Source organism: Numenius arquata, chromosome 6 (assembly GCF_964106895.1).
Source record: "Numenius arquata chromosome 6, bNumArq3.hap1.1, whole genome shotgun sequence".
Classification (NCBI taxonomy): domain Eukaryota; kingdom Metazoa; phylum Chordata; class Aves; order Charadriiformes; family Scolopacidae; genus Numenius; species Numenius arquata.
The window spans coordinates 39141818-39158629 of NC_133581.1; the positions used below are offsets into that span (position 1 = coordinate 39141818).

The 16812-nt window shown below is 52.2% G+C and overlaps 1 protein-coding gene across 1 annotated transcript in view; it reads left to right on the forward strand.

Moving 5' to 3' along the window:
* The first annotated feature begins 2278 nt into the window (after window positions 1–2278).
* Window positions 2279–16812, forward strand: part of CD82 (CD82 molecule) — a 42971-nt gene continuing 28437 nt past the window's right edge. Inside the window, exon 1 of the mRNA XM_074149504.1 lies at window positions 2279–2314. The gene's annotated coding sequence lies outside the window, so the exon portion shown is untranslated. The remainder of the gene's footprint in view (window positions 2315–16812) is intronic.

Consider the following 16812-nt stretch of genomic DNA (forward strand, 5'->3'; position numbering starts at 1 on the left):
GAGAGGAATCGTGCAGGGACAGAATAAGGTGGCCATTGTAGACCTGTACCAGTACAAAGGCCAAGCTGGTTTTTGCTGCCCCCAGGAACGAGGACTGGGAACTTGAGCCGCATGAACTTGCTGTTCCTCTTCCTGCCAGGACAGCGGAAACCATGAAAGCGAGGCATGCTGCTCCCCAGAAGGGTGAGGGACCACCTGACCGTCCCTCACTTTAGGATTGGCTTGCCTGATTTGGTTTTGGCAACTTTGAAATGAGGATTTAAAAAGGATCACGTTATTGTTACTATTAGATTGCCTTATCACGGAATCACGGAATTGTTGGAGTTGGAAGGGACCTTCTAGAGATCATCTAGTCCAACTCCCCTGCTAAAGAAGGATTTCCTATAGCACATTACTCAGGACTGCATCCAGGCGGGTCTTGAAGATCTCCAGAGAAGGGGACTCCACGACCTCCCTGGGCAGCCTGTTCCAGTGCTCTGTCACCCTCACCGGAAAGAAGTTTCTCCTCATATTTGACTGGAACTTCCCACGTACCAGCTTGGACCCGTTGCCCCTCGTCCTGTCACTGGGAACCACTGAAAAGAGTCCGGCTCCTTCCTCCTTCAACCCACCCTTTAGATACTTATAAGCATTCATAAGGTCTCCCCTCAGCCTTCTCTTCTCCAGGCTAAAGAGTCCCAGCTCTCTCAGCCTTTCGGGTTATCACTATTATTTTTATTGCTGTTCTGCTGGGAGAGAGGAGGCAGGATCCCATGGGGCTGGTTACACCACGCTCCAAGAACAAAAAGGCATCACGAAACGGGGAAGCCCCAGGAAACAATGCAACGGCACCAGTCAGCAGAGCAAACGGCAGCCACAGCACCTCACCATCCCCGCGGTGCTGTAATCACCGGGAGAAACGGAGAGCTTCACGGGTTTGGATGGGGAAACAATGGCGGTCCCGCTGATGTTTACAGAGCTCACAAGGGCAGCAAAATTGCCCATTGGAAAAAAAATAAATGTTTGAGCGGGTCATCAGGCTTGCTTTCACCGGGCAGGGGGACAGAGCACACCTCGCAGGAGCAGACAAGCTGCCAGCAGCCTTAAATATTAAGGTGTGTACGTACCTATTTGATAGGCCACAGAGGGAGACCTTCACGTGGGGTGGGTGACACAGCAGATACAATACACCCTAGAGCAGTACCTGGGGCTACCTGTGTGACCAGAGTAAGATGAACTGATCACTGCTGGAGACGATGAGGAAGCGGCCATGGCCTAACACATGAGAGGGGCCAAGAGGAGCTTAGCTCCAACGGGGAGTGGAAAATCATAGAATCATAGTTTGGGTTGGAAGGGACCTTAAAGATCATCCAGTTCCAACACCCTGCCATGGGCAGGGACACCTCACACCAGACCAGGTTGCTTCAAGCCCCATCCAGCCTGGCCTTGAACCCCTCCAGGGATGGGGCAGCCACAGCTTCTCTGGGCAACCTGGGCCAGGGTCTCACCACCCTTACAGCAAAGAATTGCTTCCTGAGATCTAAATCTCCCCTCTTACAGTTTAAAACCGTTCCCCCTCGTCCTATGGCTCCCCTCCCTGATCAAATGTCCCTCCCCATCTCTCCTGGAGCCCCTTTAGGAACTGGAAAGGGCTCTAAGGTCTCCTCGGAGCCTTCTCTTCTCCAGGCTGAACACCCCCAACTCTCTCAGCCTGTCCTCACAGCAGAGGTGCTCCAGCCCTCGGAGCATCTTTGTGGCCTCCTCTGGCCCTGCTCCAACAGGTCCATGTCCTTCTCATGTTGGTGGCCCCAGAGCTGGACACAGTGCTCCAGGTGGGGTCTCACCAGAGCGGAGCAGAGGGGCAGAATCCCCCCCTCATCCTGCTGGCCACGCTGCTGGGGATACAGCCCAGGACGCGGTTGGCTTTCTGGGCTGCCAGGGCACGTTGCCGGCTCACGTTGAGCTTCTCGTCCACCAACACCCCCAAGTCCTTCTCCTCAGGGCTGCTCTCCAGCCATTCTCCGCCCAACCTGTGTTTGTGCCTGGGATTGCCCCGGTGTGTTACTCGTTTTGAGGAGTGGGTACAAAGGGGATGTGGCAGCCGCGCGACAGCCTGGTCCCCTAGCCGGGCAGCAGGCGCTGAGCGGGGCTCCCGGGGGCAGGCCCCGGCCAGGCCCCGGCTCTCGGCGGCCTCCCCCCTGAGAGGGGCCGGGCGGGGGCGGCCCGCCCCGGGGCTGGCTCAGCGCAGCCGCCGGCTCCGCCCCGCGGGGCCAGGGGCAGAGCCAGGGCCACATCGGCGGAGGCAGCGGAGCGACGAGCCGAGCACGACCAGCAGGTAGGCGCCGTGGGGCCGGGGAGCGGGGTCGACCCGGCCCGGGGGAGAGGGCCAGGGCCGGGAGTCCCTCCGGCGGCCCCGTTCCCCTCGGCCGGGGGGTCTCGGCGGGGCGGGGGGGCCGGGGCCGGTCCCGGTGGGGATCTCAGCGGCGGGGATTTCCCGGGGGGGGGGTTTCCGCGGGGCGCTGGCGGCTGGCAGCGCCTCCCCGCCGCGGTTAGCGCAGCCCTTTTCGGAGTAGGGGGGCTCGGCGGGCTTTCCCTTACCACCCCCCACCCCCCCCCGCGCCCCGGGTAGCCCCCGGGCGGGTGGTCGCTGCGAGGGCCGGGGGGCGAGTCCCCCTTGCTCCCACGCCTGTGCCCCTTCAAACTTAAATGGGGGGGGGGAGGGTCCTCTCGCGTCGCCGGTGTGCGGTGCCCTGAATGAAACAAGTCATCCTCAGGTGGGGGGGGAACGAGCCCCCGGGGGGGGGTCCGTGGCTACTGCAGAGCCGTTTCGGCGAGGCGGGATGTGGCTCCGCCGGGTACCGGTGGGAGCGGGCGATGCCGCGGGGTTCGATTCCTAAGGTGTGGATTTGGTGCCTCTGTTAGCAATCCAGCCCCTATAACGACTGCAGAAATCTGGTGCTGGCCCAGCCTGCTGTGCCCCCCCCCCCCCCCCCTTCCCTTTTAAGATCCAAGAGAAGAGTTCAGAGTGGTGCTTGCATTTCAACAGCTGGGGAGATGTTGGTTGTGAGCCCTCTTGCAGCGTGACTGACTCCTAACAAATCTGTTGATATGGGGATAAGGGTTTCTTACAGCCCAGGTAATGCTGTTTCTGCCCCAGAGCATAAAAGCCCTGCTGTGGATGCTTTAACATAAAATGGAGCACTCACTACAAAAAAAAAAAAAAAAAAAGAAAAAAAAAAAAGGGGGGGGGAGGAATCCTTCAAACATCCTGGAATCTAAATGTTGGCTTCATTAAACTGTACAGTTAGCTCAGGATGAAGTGTTCCTATGTCTTGGACCAGCTCTAGCGTTTCCATCGTGTGCATGAGCTGAGAGCTTGAAACTTTACTAGCGGTGCGAGGGAGGGACGGAGTGTCCTGCTGCAGTCCTGGAGGAGGTGGTGGCTGGCGAGAAGAGCAGCTCTTGGAGATGTTTCCGCTGCTGCTGACAGTAGAGCTTCGCCCATCCCGGCACTCGTGAGGCCTCTGAATGTGTAGCTTCTGAAAAGCACCATGTGCTTCTCTGCAGGCGAGGGTGTGCAGCTGGAGAGTGCTGTCTCGAAATCTGACATCAGTGGTAATTCCCATCCATGGAAGGCTTCTTTATCTTTCTCAGGCACCTTGGGCTTGAGAAAAATCCTCTTCAAAGCCCGAGGGGTGAGTCTGCTGCTGTGAAGCTTGCTTGCTGCATGAGAACCGGCGAGCAGAAGCGTGTGGCTAAGGTCCTTCTGGTGGACCACAGGGTAGAAACACTGCTCTGAAAATCTAGGGGGGAGAGGTCTGAGTGATAGGAGCTGCTCTATGCTGGTATCAAGATAAGCGTATGACAAACAAGCTGTAAAATGACAAATTACTCACATCTTACGCAATACTTGACGAGCACTAAGGGGGAAGAAAGTGCTAACGGGAGAGAAGGGCACTGGTGGAGCAGTCAGTGACCTGCCCTGCAGTGTCACTGCAGGGGCAGTGGCAGTCCTGCCGGCGTCCCATCACAGGACGCCTTTGTGGTTGCTACAGTGGGGTGGTCTTTAACGTGCACGCTTGTTTCTGGGCCCTTGGATGGAGCAAGAACTCCCACACCTACAGGTGTGCTTCTTTAAAAAAAAAATTGTATCCATGGTGCTTCCTCATGTTGGGCTGCCACATGGGTGGTGAAAAGGACCTTTGCCAACTGCTCCGCAAGCCAGTGTGTGGATTTGGAGTGTCTCAGGGAAGTGAGTAGCCTCTCCTCATGTCCTTTCATTTAACACCTCTCTCCTAGAAGGATCTTGCTTCCAAAACAGCTTCTCTCCATGGAGCCTCTCTGGGCCTGAACCCTTCTTGGCCTGGGCTTCTCCATACTTTGCTGAGGGCTCTGGGGACAGCTGGGACAGCATCCTTGTCCCTGTGCTGTGTGGCAGAGGTGGCTGGGTGAAGCCTTGCAGCGTTTGCTCAGCTTCTTACCTGCGTGTGACAGAAATAGAGCAAGACACGAGCTGGGTGCCTGGAGAAAGCTCTCCCTGCGGGCAATCTCTGTCCTGCTGCGTGGAAGCTCCTCCCTTAAGAGGATTTAGCAGCTTTAATAATGCGGCTCATCTGGACTCTCTTCATTCCTGTTATTGTCTCTTCTTTTAGTTTTCTGGGGACAGGCAGGTGTAGTGTGACCTACAACTGTAAGCTGGTGTGGGAGATGCTGTAACATGGAGCTTCAGACAGCTCCAGGGAGGTTTCCTGCCCCAAGCCGCTCTCTGCTTCAGGCTCCCTGAAATGCAGGGAGGGGTTTTTGTGAAATTCCTCATCTGACTGGAGCCGAGAAAAGGTTTTATCCCTCTCCTGTGATGCTGGGTCTTTGTGTCACAGCTGTAAGGCGGCAGGGGACCATCCAGGACTGCGGGCATTCAGCCAGTAGGTGTTTAAACCAGAGAGGTGCAGGTGGGAGTTTTGCAGACCTCTGGAAAGCCCCTTGGGGCATGCAGTTACCAACTCAAATGATGGCGGTGGTTCTTGGTGCCCGCTGGCACTGTTACAGCGGGAAGCACGCAGCAGAGGCAAAAGGTGCTGCCGCAAGGACCTTGGGCACAGGACCTGTTACAAGAAAACCAGGCTGATGCTGGGAGATGGACCATGTCCCCTGCTATCTGAAGTGGTAAATATTGCTCCAGTGTAATGACGCCCGTGGCACGGCAGCCACTTTCTTCCTGGTCTCCTTTCAGTTTCTGCTGGTTGGTGAGCGGGAGATGCTGGTGTGGGTCTAGCAGGGCTCGGGCTACAGTTGTGTGGCTTGGAAGGCTGGAAGAGGTACCCATGCTTCCAGTCGGTCTGTGCAACAAGGGATGATCAGAGCCTCAGTTCTTGCGCTTCTTCCTGAGTTTCCTCTTTAGAAAAACCTGTGTGCATCAAAATTAGCTTCTCACTACCAGGAGCTCTGGCCTTCACCCTAGAGTGCCTTAGCTTCACCCCTGTAAAATAGGAGGACCAGGTCCGCATCCCGTCCTTCTCTTTCCCTGCCTTCATCTCTGAACATGGAGCATGACATCCTGGGATCTGGAGTCCACAGGCACAGCAAGGGCGAGTTGGGCCCAGTAGCCTTGCGAGCCACAGTTGTCAGCTTTGATGGGCTAAGAAATAAACCACGCTTTTGCACTAACGCTGTGGGATTGGAGCTTTCCATGGGCAAATGATTAACGACACGTGCGTGAAGGGATGGCTGTGTGAGCCACCTTCTCTTTAGGAGCTGTGTAATGAGCTGCAACTGTTACTTAACCACCTCCGTCTCTTCCTGGCTCAACCGTGTTCTTGAAGAGGGAATGAGGGAATGAAATGGAGGAAAAGCTAAAAAGCACAGACTTTCTCTTGGCGTGGTAAAAGGAATAATACGGGAGGCGCAGCCAGCACCAGCAGTTCCTTGATGACTGTGGCAGAGCCTGTTTGCTGCCAGCTCTCTGGGCTACCAGGGCTCAGAGACGCTGGAGCAGTTAATGGCTGACTTGAACCTAGACGGGGCAATAAATGAAGCACAAGGAACTGCCTGCTGGAGATGGCTTAAATCACCGCTTGTGTGCGCTGACAGATTCAGAACGAGCTAATTTTCTGGAAGAAAGATGAGGCGTTACAGCGGGTGGCTCTGTGAAAGGGACTGCCTAGTAGGTGACAGCAGAAAAAGGGAATAAACCAGTAGCCTGTTGGGATGGGGAGGGAATTGGGGACTGCCGGCAGGGAAGCTGGGTGGTTCAGGGCTCATCCGAAGTAAATACAGGGGAGAAAGGGCAGGAGCCTGCCTTCAGCTTAGTCTTTCTCCTGTGGGAAGAGGCACACGCACGGGCTGTCTGGATGACTGCTCTAGTTCTTTTATCTCCTTGATGGAGCTTCGGAACTGGGACACCACCATTTAAAAGGAAGACAAATCAAGGTGCGGTGTTTGTACTTAATTTCTGAAACTTGCTGCTGAGGTAAGTGGCCTGTTTGTCTTTAAGGAGCTCAGGGGCTGGAAAGGGCCAGCTCTCCTGTGCCACCTTTCACGTGGACAAAGGACTGGTGGCATTTGTTAAGGAAGCTGCTGGTGCAGTTTCTCTGCAGCGTGGCCTGGAGCAAACAGGTTGCACCATGAAAGCACTTTACCCTTTACTGCGAAACTGCTGCTGGGCTGTAAGCAGATCGCTGATCTCTTCCAGTGTGATGATAATCCCATGGCCATGTGTACTAGAGAAATGCTGATCGGGGACGAGCTATATACACGTTGGGATATCTAGCAGCCTGGAGATTTGGGCTTTAGATAATGGAGAGTTCCCCTTGTAGGCAAAAATAATTCTGCTTCAGTCAGAGGGAGGTCTCTTGTACATGCAAGCAAAGGGTGCACCTTGAGCTGACCTCCCCCAGCTGGAATGACTTTGGTCCCTTCTGCTGGGGCTCTCCATCCATGGCCATCGAGGCAGTTTGGGAGAGGACATAGCTCACAGGGATTTGCATAGCGGGGCCTGAACTCACTGTAAAGTAGTTTTACCTGTTGGGAACGAAGGAGGCTGTTTCCCAGAGTTGCCCTGGAAAGGGGTTATGGTCACTGGATATGGCTGTGTCCTCCTCCGGCACCTTCTTTTGGCGACTGCCTCTGCCATCTGGGAGATTTCTGTGCCCTCACCAGGATGGGGTTGAGGGACCATATGGGAGCTTGATGCCCTCAACTCCTGCCTCTACAGGAGAAGCTTCATGCAGCAAATTGTCTGTCTAGTTTCAAAAGCAACGCCCTCCAGGACCCTAAATTTTCCTTGGGCTGACGTACCAGACTGGCACAGGTTCCAGTGAGTTGCCTTTAGGTGTCTTCATAGAATCATATGAATCATAGAATGGTTCGGGTTGGAAGGGACCTTAAAGATCATCCAGTTCCAACCCCCTGCCCTGGGCAGGGACACCTCCCACCAGACCAGGTTGCTCAAAGCCCCATCCAGCCTGGCCTTGAACCCCTCCAGGGATGGGGCAGCCACAGCTTCTCTGGGCAACCTGGGCCAGGGTCTCACCATCCTCACAGCAAAGAATTGCCTCCTGAGATCTCATCTAAATCTTCCCTCTTTCAGTTTAAAACTGTTCCCCTAATCCCATTGCTCCCCTCCCTAATCAAGAGTCCCTCCCCATCTCTCCTGGAGCCCCTTTAGGGACTGGAAGGGGCTCTAAGGTCTCCTCGGAGCCTTCTTTTCTCCAGGCTGAACAACCCCAACTCTCTCAGCCTGTCCTCACAGCAGAGGGGCTCCAGAGCTGCACAGTGTTCCAGGTGGGGTCTCCCCAGAGCAGAGCAGAGAGGCAGAATCCCCCCCCCGGACCTGCTGGGGCACTCTGGGATCTCAACCTGTGGTGTATTGGGCTGCGTGGGGCTTCAGGAGTGGCACATAAGGGACATCTTAGCACTTGGCTAGGACTGCAAGGGTTGCTGCCATCATCCCCTAGTATAAGAATATGGAAATCCTAAATGCCCAGAGCCAGCATATCTCCTGTGACAGATGATGAGCAGTTTTGTTGGGAATCATTTGTGAAGCCTGAATTAACTAGAGGAGCTTTATTATTGCACAAAATGGCTCAGTACTGTAGTTACACCCTTCCAGGGAAGTTTTTGTACCTTTCCTGGCATTTCGGTTTCTAGGTGCTCTAGTCTTAGAGGCAAAAATATCTGTGTTGGGAGTGTCTCTCTTTTTTTTTTTTTTTCTGATTTTGCCTCGGTCCTGCAAATGGCTTACTTAATTTTATGTGGAATACATGTGGACAAATTGAAGAGAGGTTCTGTATTCAGTGGTGTCAGTATTGAGTGTTTTTTTGGACTTTGATCCCCAGAGCTAATATACCTGCTTTCAAAGGGCACCACGCAGACTGCTCTGCTCCTCTCCTTTCTGCTTGTAATCATATCATTTCACAGAATGATACAGGGTTGGAAGAGACCTTTGGAGATCATCTAGTCCAACGCCCCTGCCAGAGCAGGTCCACCCAGAGCAGGTTGCACAGGAACATGTCCAGGTGGGTTTGAATATCTCCAGAGACGGAGACTTCACCACCTCCCTGGGCAGCCTGTTCCAGGGCTCTGCCACCCTCACAGGAAAGAAGTTCCTCCTCATGTTTAGATGGAACTTCCTGTGTTCAAGTTTGTGCCCATTTCCTCTTGTCCTGTCCCTGGGCACCACTGAAAAAAGACTGGACCCTTCCTCCTGACACCCACCCCTTTAAGTATTTATCAGTGTTGATCAGATTCTCCCTCAGTCTTCTCTTCTCCAGACTAAAAAGACCCAAGTCCCTCAGCCTTTCCTTGTAAGAGAGATGTTCAAGGCCCCTCATCATCTTTGTAGCCCTCTGCTGTACCCTCTCCAGCAGTTCCCTGTCCTTGAACTGGGGAGCCCAGAACTGGGCACAGTGCTCCAGATGGGGCCTCACCAGGACAGCAGAGTGGGAGGATGACCTCTCTTGACCTGCTGGTCACACTCTTCCTGATGCACCCCAGATGGTATTGGCCTTCTTGGCCACAAGGGCACATTGCTGGCTCATGATCATCCTGTTGTCCACCAGGACTCCCAGGTCTTTCTCTTCAGAGCTGCTCTCCAGCAGGTCTGTCCCCATCCTCTACTGGTCCATGGGTTTATTCCTTCCCAGGTGCAGCACCCTACACTTGCCCTTGTTGAATTTCATCAGGTTCCTCTCTGCCCAACTCTCCAGCCTGTCCAGGTCTCACTGGATGGCGGCACAGCCTTCTGGTGTGTCAGCCACCCCTCCCAGCTTTGTATCATCAGCAAACTTGCTGAGGGTACATTCCATCCCTTCATCCAGGTCATTGATGAATATATTGAAGAGGACTGGACCCAGTGCTGATCCCTGGGGAATACCACTAGTAGAGTACTTTGTAGAGTACTCTTTGCATAAAAGGGTGCCATTCTGGCTGGTATGGTGGTAGGACACCGTCTGCAGTCATAATTGTGCATTGGATCTGGGGCTTGTCTCATGCTGGTGGTGTGGCACAATCTGAGTATCTTCCTGAGTCATGTGTCTCGCGCGTGTGTCATCAGGGATTGAACCTGTTGGTGATGAGTCAGTCCTGAGTGGCTTCGCTGGAAGGTCCTCAACTTCCCAGTGTGTAGAGCAGACTCAGCCTCCTGTCCCCTTCCTCCCCGTCTTCTGTGTCTTGTGATCGTGGAGGCTCCTTGTTCATGCAGAAGGGTGGATCCAGAATGCTGTGCTGGGCTTGGATTGAGGAGAGGAAGGACCTGCAGGTTAGCAACGCTCTTTCGCCGCTGCTGCTGATGCCTTGAATTTTGCACTGACCAAGCAGAGATGGACACTGTTTTGCAGCATCTGTGCTGGATGCTTGAAGAAGGTGAGACTTAAAAGGCAAGCAGCGGTTCTAATTATGCTAATCTCTGAAGTTTCTTCTGGGGGGAAAAAAAAAACCCAGAGAAAACCCCCAACCAGACAAACCCCAGCTGCCTGGATGTACCTTCCCAACAGTCTAAAAAGCTGCTGGGTTCTCCTTTGCATTCAGGTCCCTTTCTAATGCAGGTTTGCAGAGACACTGCACATGGAATAGCTAAAGAGCCCTCTGAGTTGTGCAGTAAATCTGCCTGTTCCCAGAGGAAGCTCTTTTAATTAGAGAAGGCTTGTGCTCAGCAGCTGCTGAGCAGGACGGTGCTGGACCACAGCAGTGTGGAGAAGCCCTGGCCAGCCATGTCAAACAAGGTAAAGGCACAGCCCTTCTCTTTCTGCCTCCAAGGGGTTTGCTGCAGTTCCCTGGACGCTGCACAGGAGTGGGGGGCAGGCTGTGGGTACAGTAGAGGTCCCCAGAGGCTGGTGGTGTGGGGGAGCAGAGCCCTGTGGGTGCTCAGGGCTCAGCAGTCCCTCCCATCACATCCTCCAAGGGTTGATAACACCTTGTCTGAGTGCCGCTGCAATGGGGGTGGTTTTGCCCGCTCCCAAAGGGTGGGAGGTGATGCCCACCGCCACTGGAGCCTCTCCTGCATGACAGCAGGGGACCCGGCAGGTCAGAGTTTCTTCTCACCCCTGCTCCCTGGGGGAGGGTGATGTGACTTGCTGCTTTCTGGAACGGAACCGAGGTGACCAAAATGCTGATGCTGAAACCACGTGGGAATTTCTTAATGTCAAAAGTGGCATCAAACTGGCTGCTACCTCGGCAGAAGAGGCTGTTTCAAGGGAAGGCTATTTCAAGGAACAGCAAGCTGCTTTAATGCCTGAGTCTGAGACCTCAAAGGCTCCTTTGATTCGATGCTGCAGTCCTGCTGGTGGTCTCAGGGCCTGGGTGCTTCTGCATTCGTTTCCAATCCATCGTGTTGCAGCTCCGGAGGCTGCTGTGGCGGTTGGTTTAGGCTTGATCCTGTAGTAAAAGAGTAAGCTCCTGCTTTGTGTAGCTTCAGGCAGATGGGAGTCCTCTTCCTAGCTCAGCTGTCAGCTACAAGCCGGACCTACCAGTGTGTATACGAGTAGGTGGCCATGCACCCGGTCTTGTCCCGTGGGAATCTAAACAGTTGCTCCTTGTTTGCCCGGAAAGGAGACAGCCTTCGCCAGCGGGTGTTTGCTGTCAAACAGCCTGTGCAGCGATCCATGAGTGTGTCATTATAGTTACCTTGATTTTAAAAGTTGGAGAACTGATGTGAAGTAGAAATGGTCTCTGGGGAGTGGGCTTTGGGGGGAAAGAGCACAATGTGGTGGGACAAGTAAGGAAAAAAAAATGGGTCTGCAGCTCTATTAAAAACTAATCTTAGCTTTAATGATGATTTACTGAATAAAGATGAAACAACTCCCCCTTTTTCTCCCCCCCACCCCCCCGAAATGGGAGCTTTTATCTCTGCATTGAGGCTTATCTGATATTTGTAAATGAGTTAGTTATTATGGATAGAAGTTCTTTCTTTTTAAAAGAAGTATCTCTGAACTACTCTTTTTTTCCATCTCATTCTTTTAGCATTGCTCCGTCAAATAGTCTCCGGGGATATTTGTGCTCTAAATTTAGAAAAGGAGACCCTTTCAAGAAAGTGGAAGAGCCCACCCAGCCTTCCTTGGTTCGGGTTCAGCTGAACCCGTTTTCCAGACCGCTGTGTGTAGATCTGCAGACTCCAAGGAGGCCCCTCCTTTTCCCCAAAACAGACCCAGCTTTTCGAAGTCTTGCTGTCTATTTTAACTGCCAAATTCCTGGGGAACTTATCCCATATGTCTGTTCCTCTTGGCTTGAAGCAGCCCTGTCCATAACCTACACATGTGGGGCTTGGAAAGCTGGATCGATTATTTTCCTTTTATTTTTTTTGAATGGTGTTTGGTGGAGAGGTGAACTTAACTGCAGGTGGCAGGTCTATAATTGAGTCATGTTCTCACATTGCTCCAATTAAGTCGCTCTAATGAAATTCGCTGGGATTACCTGCCTGGTAATGCAGCAGTCGGCAGGGCAGCAGCACACCTGTGTGTACCGCACTCTGCCTCAGCCTCCAGGGCCGTCTTCATAGAAGGGAAACCAAAACCTTTTGAGCATCTCTTCCAGCTGGCTCGGTGTTTCCTAGAGGCCCCCTTTGTTTTCCAGCTTTGTCTGCTGAGATGTCTTATTGTGGCACTTCACTTCCTAAAACACTCGGGCTGGGAGTGAAGCGGCTTCACTGCAGCTTCTGCAGCAGCTCGTTCTTACTCTTGCCCTTGGCCGTATGATGCAGCTTTCTTTTCCCGCGTTCTTCCTCCCGTCGGAAGGGCTTGGGGTGAGGAGACTGCTCTGCGAAGGTGGAAGGAAAAAAGGATGGATGATGCTGCTGTTACATCTCGGAGACTGTACCGTAGCCCCTGCTGGGACTGACTCTTCCTGAGTGATCAGCCCAGCGAAGGGTTTGGCTGTTGTGGCCCGGTGCTGCCAGTTACAAATGTGAAACCATCTGCGTGATTCACATTGGTATTGGAGGGGGAAAATGTGGTTGCAGGTGGATATTTTTCAGTAGAAGGGAATGACTCAAAACATCTGTCCTCTAAACTCTTGTACTTCAGGGCTTTTCTTGCCCCCTTGCCCTCTCTGAATCATCATTTTGGAAAGAGAGGCTGCTTGAGACAGAGTCTCTTCCTCTGAAGCTTTTTATAGTTCTGCCTTTCTCTTTTCATTCATGCCCGCTGGTAGCGCCAAGCGGTATCTGTGGCGTGAAACTCAGAATGTTGTGAAATGGTTTGTCCTCAGACTTGTCTGTGGCAGTGCTTATCTCGCCAGCGGGCAGACCAGGCTCTGGTGAGGCACGAGGTCTCTTGTGACCACCCTTGGATGGTCCGATGGGAAATAAAGCTGCTGGGTCTGGCAGTGACCTTTTGTGACACTGGCACCGCTGTTGTGTGAATGGCTCCTTACCATGGAGTCCATTGAGTTTGGAGACCCCTGGCCCAGCTGTCCCTGTCTGCCGGCAGCAAATGGGTTTGCTGAGTTGCTTTTCTTGTCCCCCCTGATGTGCGTGTCTGGGAGAGACCATGAGATAACTTTGAATGAGAATCTCTCAGGAGTCATCGTCGCCGTCTTCTGACCCCGGGTACTACAGCCCTGCAATGGAGTCCTTCTGGCTGTAGAGTGGAGAGGCTGCAATTATGGTAGGGCAGACCTGGTTGAAGAGGGACAGTTATTACAGCTGCCGATCTGTCATCTTCTGCTCTAGAATCACGTGTCGCGGTGCCACCATACTAAGAGGGGAACGGGAGTGATTCCGTAGCCACAGGGATACGGGCAGCTGGTGAATTGTGAGGCTGCTGCAATTAGCAAATGGCAAAACCCAAGATTCCTAAGATCACAAACGATAAAGGGACTGTTTCTGCGAATAGGGCAAAAAATGCATCCCGTTGTGGGCTGAGGCACTTTTCTGGGCCAGTAGGACTTCGGTGACTTGCTGGTCATGCTGGGTCTGCAGTGGTCTTCCTGCTCTGCTTCATCTCTGGGGCTGAAGGGTTAAAACCACCGCTTCTTGAGTACCTTGCTATCGGCAAAGGATCTGATACAAAGCACGTGATGTGATTAAAGCAGACTAATAGCCTGTCTCTTCTGTTGCTGGAGAAAGCTGACTTAATTCTAAAGCTCCGTAATCATTCAGAATAACAAGCCAGTGGTCTCTTCTCTGTTTGCTTTGCGGTGGATTTTTTTTTTTTTGGTTGTTTTTCTTCCTTTTCTGCCACTTAACATCATGTGGATGGATCCCAGGGGAAGAGATCTTGGGGAAAATCCTGGTACCAGAAGACACTTCTGGAAGATTCTTCAGTGGGCTGGTGGCCCAGCAGTGTGAGACTTTGGTGCTCTGGAGAGCACTCAGCCGGCATGGTGGGGTTTCCCATCTCCTCCAGAGCCTTAGCCTGAGAAGCACGAGGTTGTGCTTGTCCTCCCATGCTCTTCTGGGTAGGCTATCTCTAGCGCTTGGCTTCTAGCAGCGTCTGGCTTCAGCTGTGGAGTGAGTTACTGGGGAGCCTGCTATTGCTGGGAATGGCAATGGATAAGCCCAGTTGGGCTCAGCTCCCTTCCCGTGCTGGATGCTCTGCTCGGCCCCATCCACCTGCCTGTGGAGAAGAGGATCTCAAGGCTCGACAGGCGGAGGGGAGGTGGAGAGAGAGGGGGTTTGTTTAATTGCTGTTTGAGTTGCTAAGCTGGGGAAAAACTTCCTGCCCTTGAAGTAAAACTACTCCCTCTGCACCTTTACTACATCCTTGCTAATTCCTGGAAAGAAACAAAAAGACTAGGAGACCTCGTTTCCCAGTTCAGGCAGATGCTGTGACTTCTCAGAAGCAGGTTTGGCATGGGTGTGCTGAATCTAAACACCCACTAGTTATCTGACCTAGCATCTGAGAAAATGGAAGTAACTGATAAGCAGTTTGTTTTGAAAGGGAACTTTACAGTAGAAAGTCCTCGATCTTGACCTCTCGCATCTTATGGGAGGAGGAAAAGATAAAAATCAGGTTATACTGCCAGGCTCCTACCTCAGCCTGGCAATCTCTGGTGCTCTCTCATGAGATACGGGGGGGAAAAAAAGCTTGCATTAAGGCTTTCTCCCTGCCTGGACTGTGATAACCTTTGGGTGCTTTGGCAGGGAGGGAAGGCTGCTGGGTTTCAGGAGAGTATCTCCAAGCCAAGTGGCACTGGGAGGGATGTTGTGCAATTCCTCGGAGGAGATTTGTTGACTTCCACGGCATTGCTTGCCTGAGAAGGGAGGCTGGGGAGCCCATCCTGTGCATGTAGTTGCACTGGGGATTTCCAGGCTGATGAGTCTTGATGGCAGCAGCAAACGCTTGATAGCATCATCTGCACTGGGGAGAAGCCTCCCTACCACCACAAGCAGGGGGGTTGGTCCTCCGTGCCCACCACCCTGCCGCAATCTGGGGTGCAGGTCCTTCTTGGGGGGCTCTTCCGTGGGGTGGTGTTGGGCAAGCCAAGTGTGGGGGACTGCCTTTGACACACAGGCACCGCTCGAGAGTGGTTTCAGAGGTTAAGTTTACAGCGTGACAGCTCCAAGTGCAGGAAACAAAGCTGGGCTGGTCTTGTTTTTGGAGCCATTAAAGAGCCAATGTAGTCAAGTGACAGAGTTGCCCAACCAGTTCTGTGAAGACTGTGCGTTTTTACTGCACCTTGTGCTGGTTTTAGTCGGTGTGGAGACCTCTTTCTGGACCCTACCTGCAGCGTTTGTTGCACAAATAATATTCTTGTATGTGGTAATCAAAAAGAGGAAAAAAACCACTAAACTGTACTTTTGGCTTTTTCTTCTGTCTGCTATTTCTGGTAAGTTGTTTCTGTTTTTTTTTTAGGTGGGGAGGAGAACCAAATGACTTCTGGGACAGGTTATGAGGTTTTTGGGTTGTTTTTTTCTTTTTTCCCCCTACTTTTCTTGGCAGACTTGTGTCTCTGGTCTTGCTGAATGGAAAGATTTGCTTAAACCGGAGAAATACTGTCCTGCAAATACTGTCACACTGTGCAAGCATGAGCGTATAGACCGAAAATAGCAAAGAACTTTCTCAATTTGCCAGTTGTAGGGACTGAAGACCTACTTCAATGTTGGCTCTCAGACTGAAGTGGGAAGTCCAGATGTTCTTAAAATCTGATTGTACCCCTTGCAAATATAGAGAGATGATAATGGGCGCTTCTAAAACCTGCGCTGCTCTTTGATACCGAACTGTGAGTTGGCTTCTTTTTCAGAGAATGATAGTGGTTTATAACTATCTCATCGCTTCCCCTTGGGCATCAGAAGTACATTTCTAAAATGCGCATTTCCTTTTTACAAAATGCATAACACGTGCTTGCTGCAGTTGAATACGCCGAAAAACCTCTGCCATCCCAGATAGTCCTACCAGTGCTTTCTAATCTAGGGTCTCACTGGATGGCACTGTCGCTTGTCAGATGGTTCCCACGACGGTATGCTAACTACAGAAGTCACACGGAAAAGCTGAATGTCTTATCAGGTGCATCAGGCACAAACCTACCTTTCAGTATGAGCTGATGAGTTTTCTCAGAAACTCACCCAGTTTCCTGAGAAATCCAGCCTTTCTGCAGTGCTTGCAGCCAACTGTTGCCTTGTTTTAGCCTGCTCCCCTTGCTCCAGGGAGAGGGAATGTGCAGGGACCGCACGCAGACTTGAGCCTCTGGCTCGCAAATGTCTTGCGGCTGCTCATCTTAGGGTGTCGCTGCACATATCTGTACTCCTAAGTGGTGAGATCAAAGCTTGTTGACAATCAGGTATCGTGCTGCAGTTTAGAGGCTGATGTAGCTGTGCTGCTGTCTCTTTGTGCTTAGCCCTCAAACCACCTCCTCTAGCTTGAAGGCAATTGCTTCTACTTAAGATAAGAAGAAACTGTCTCTAGAGTAGATGGAATAAGATACAGACCGTTCCACGTACAAACTTTGGTAACAGAAGGGAAAAAAAGAAGGTATTAGGCAGAAATGCAGTTTTCTGCCTTGCCCTGACACTTTCCTTCAGAAGGAAACTGTACCTGAATCAGCGGTGCATGCGCACACACATAAATAAATAAAAATAATCTCTGCATCCGCAAGTGTGGCCTGTTTGAGAGGGTATCCCTAATTAGCAGCCTTAATTTTGAGGTTCCAGCTTCTTCCTCAAATCCCTTCATTGTAATTTTTGAAGAGATGCTGTTTGGAAAGTCTCCATGACAAACACGATCTTGTTTGTGTTTTCAAGGTCATTACACAGCTGGTATTATCTTGGTGGAGCTTAAAGAAAAGTTTAGTGGATTCAGACCCCAGCCTTTCCTTGGCTCCGTGGTTATTTGCTTGCCAGAGACAAGATGTACTTCCCAGGTGCACTGAAAGTCCAAGGCCTTTGAATATTAACATCAGCAAGAT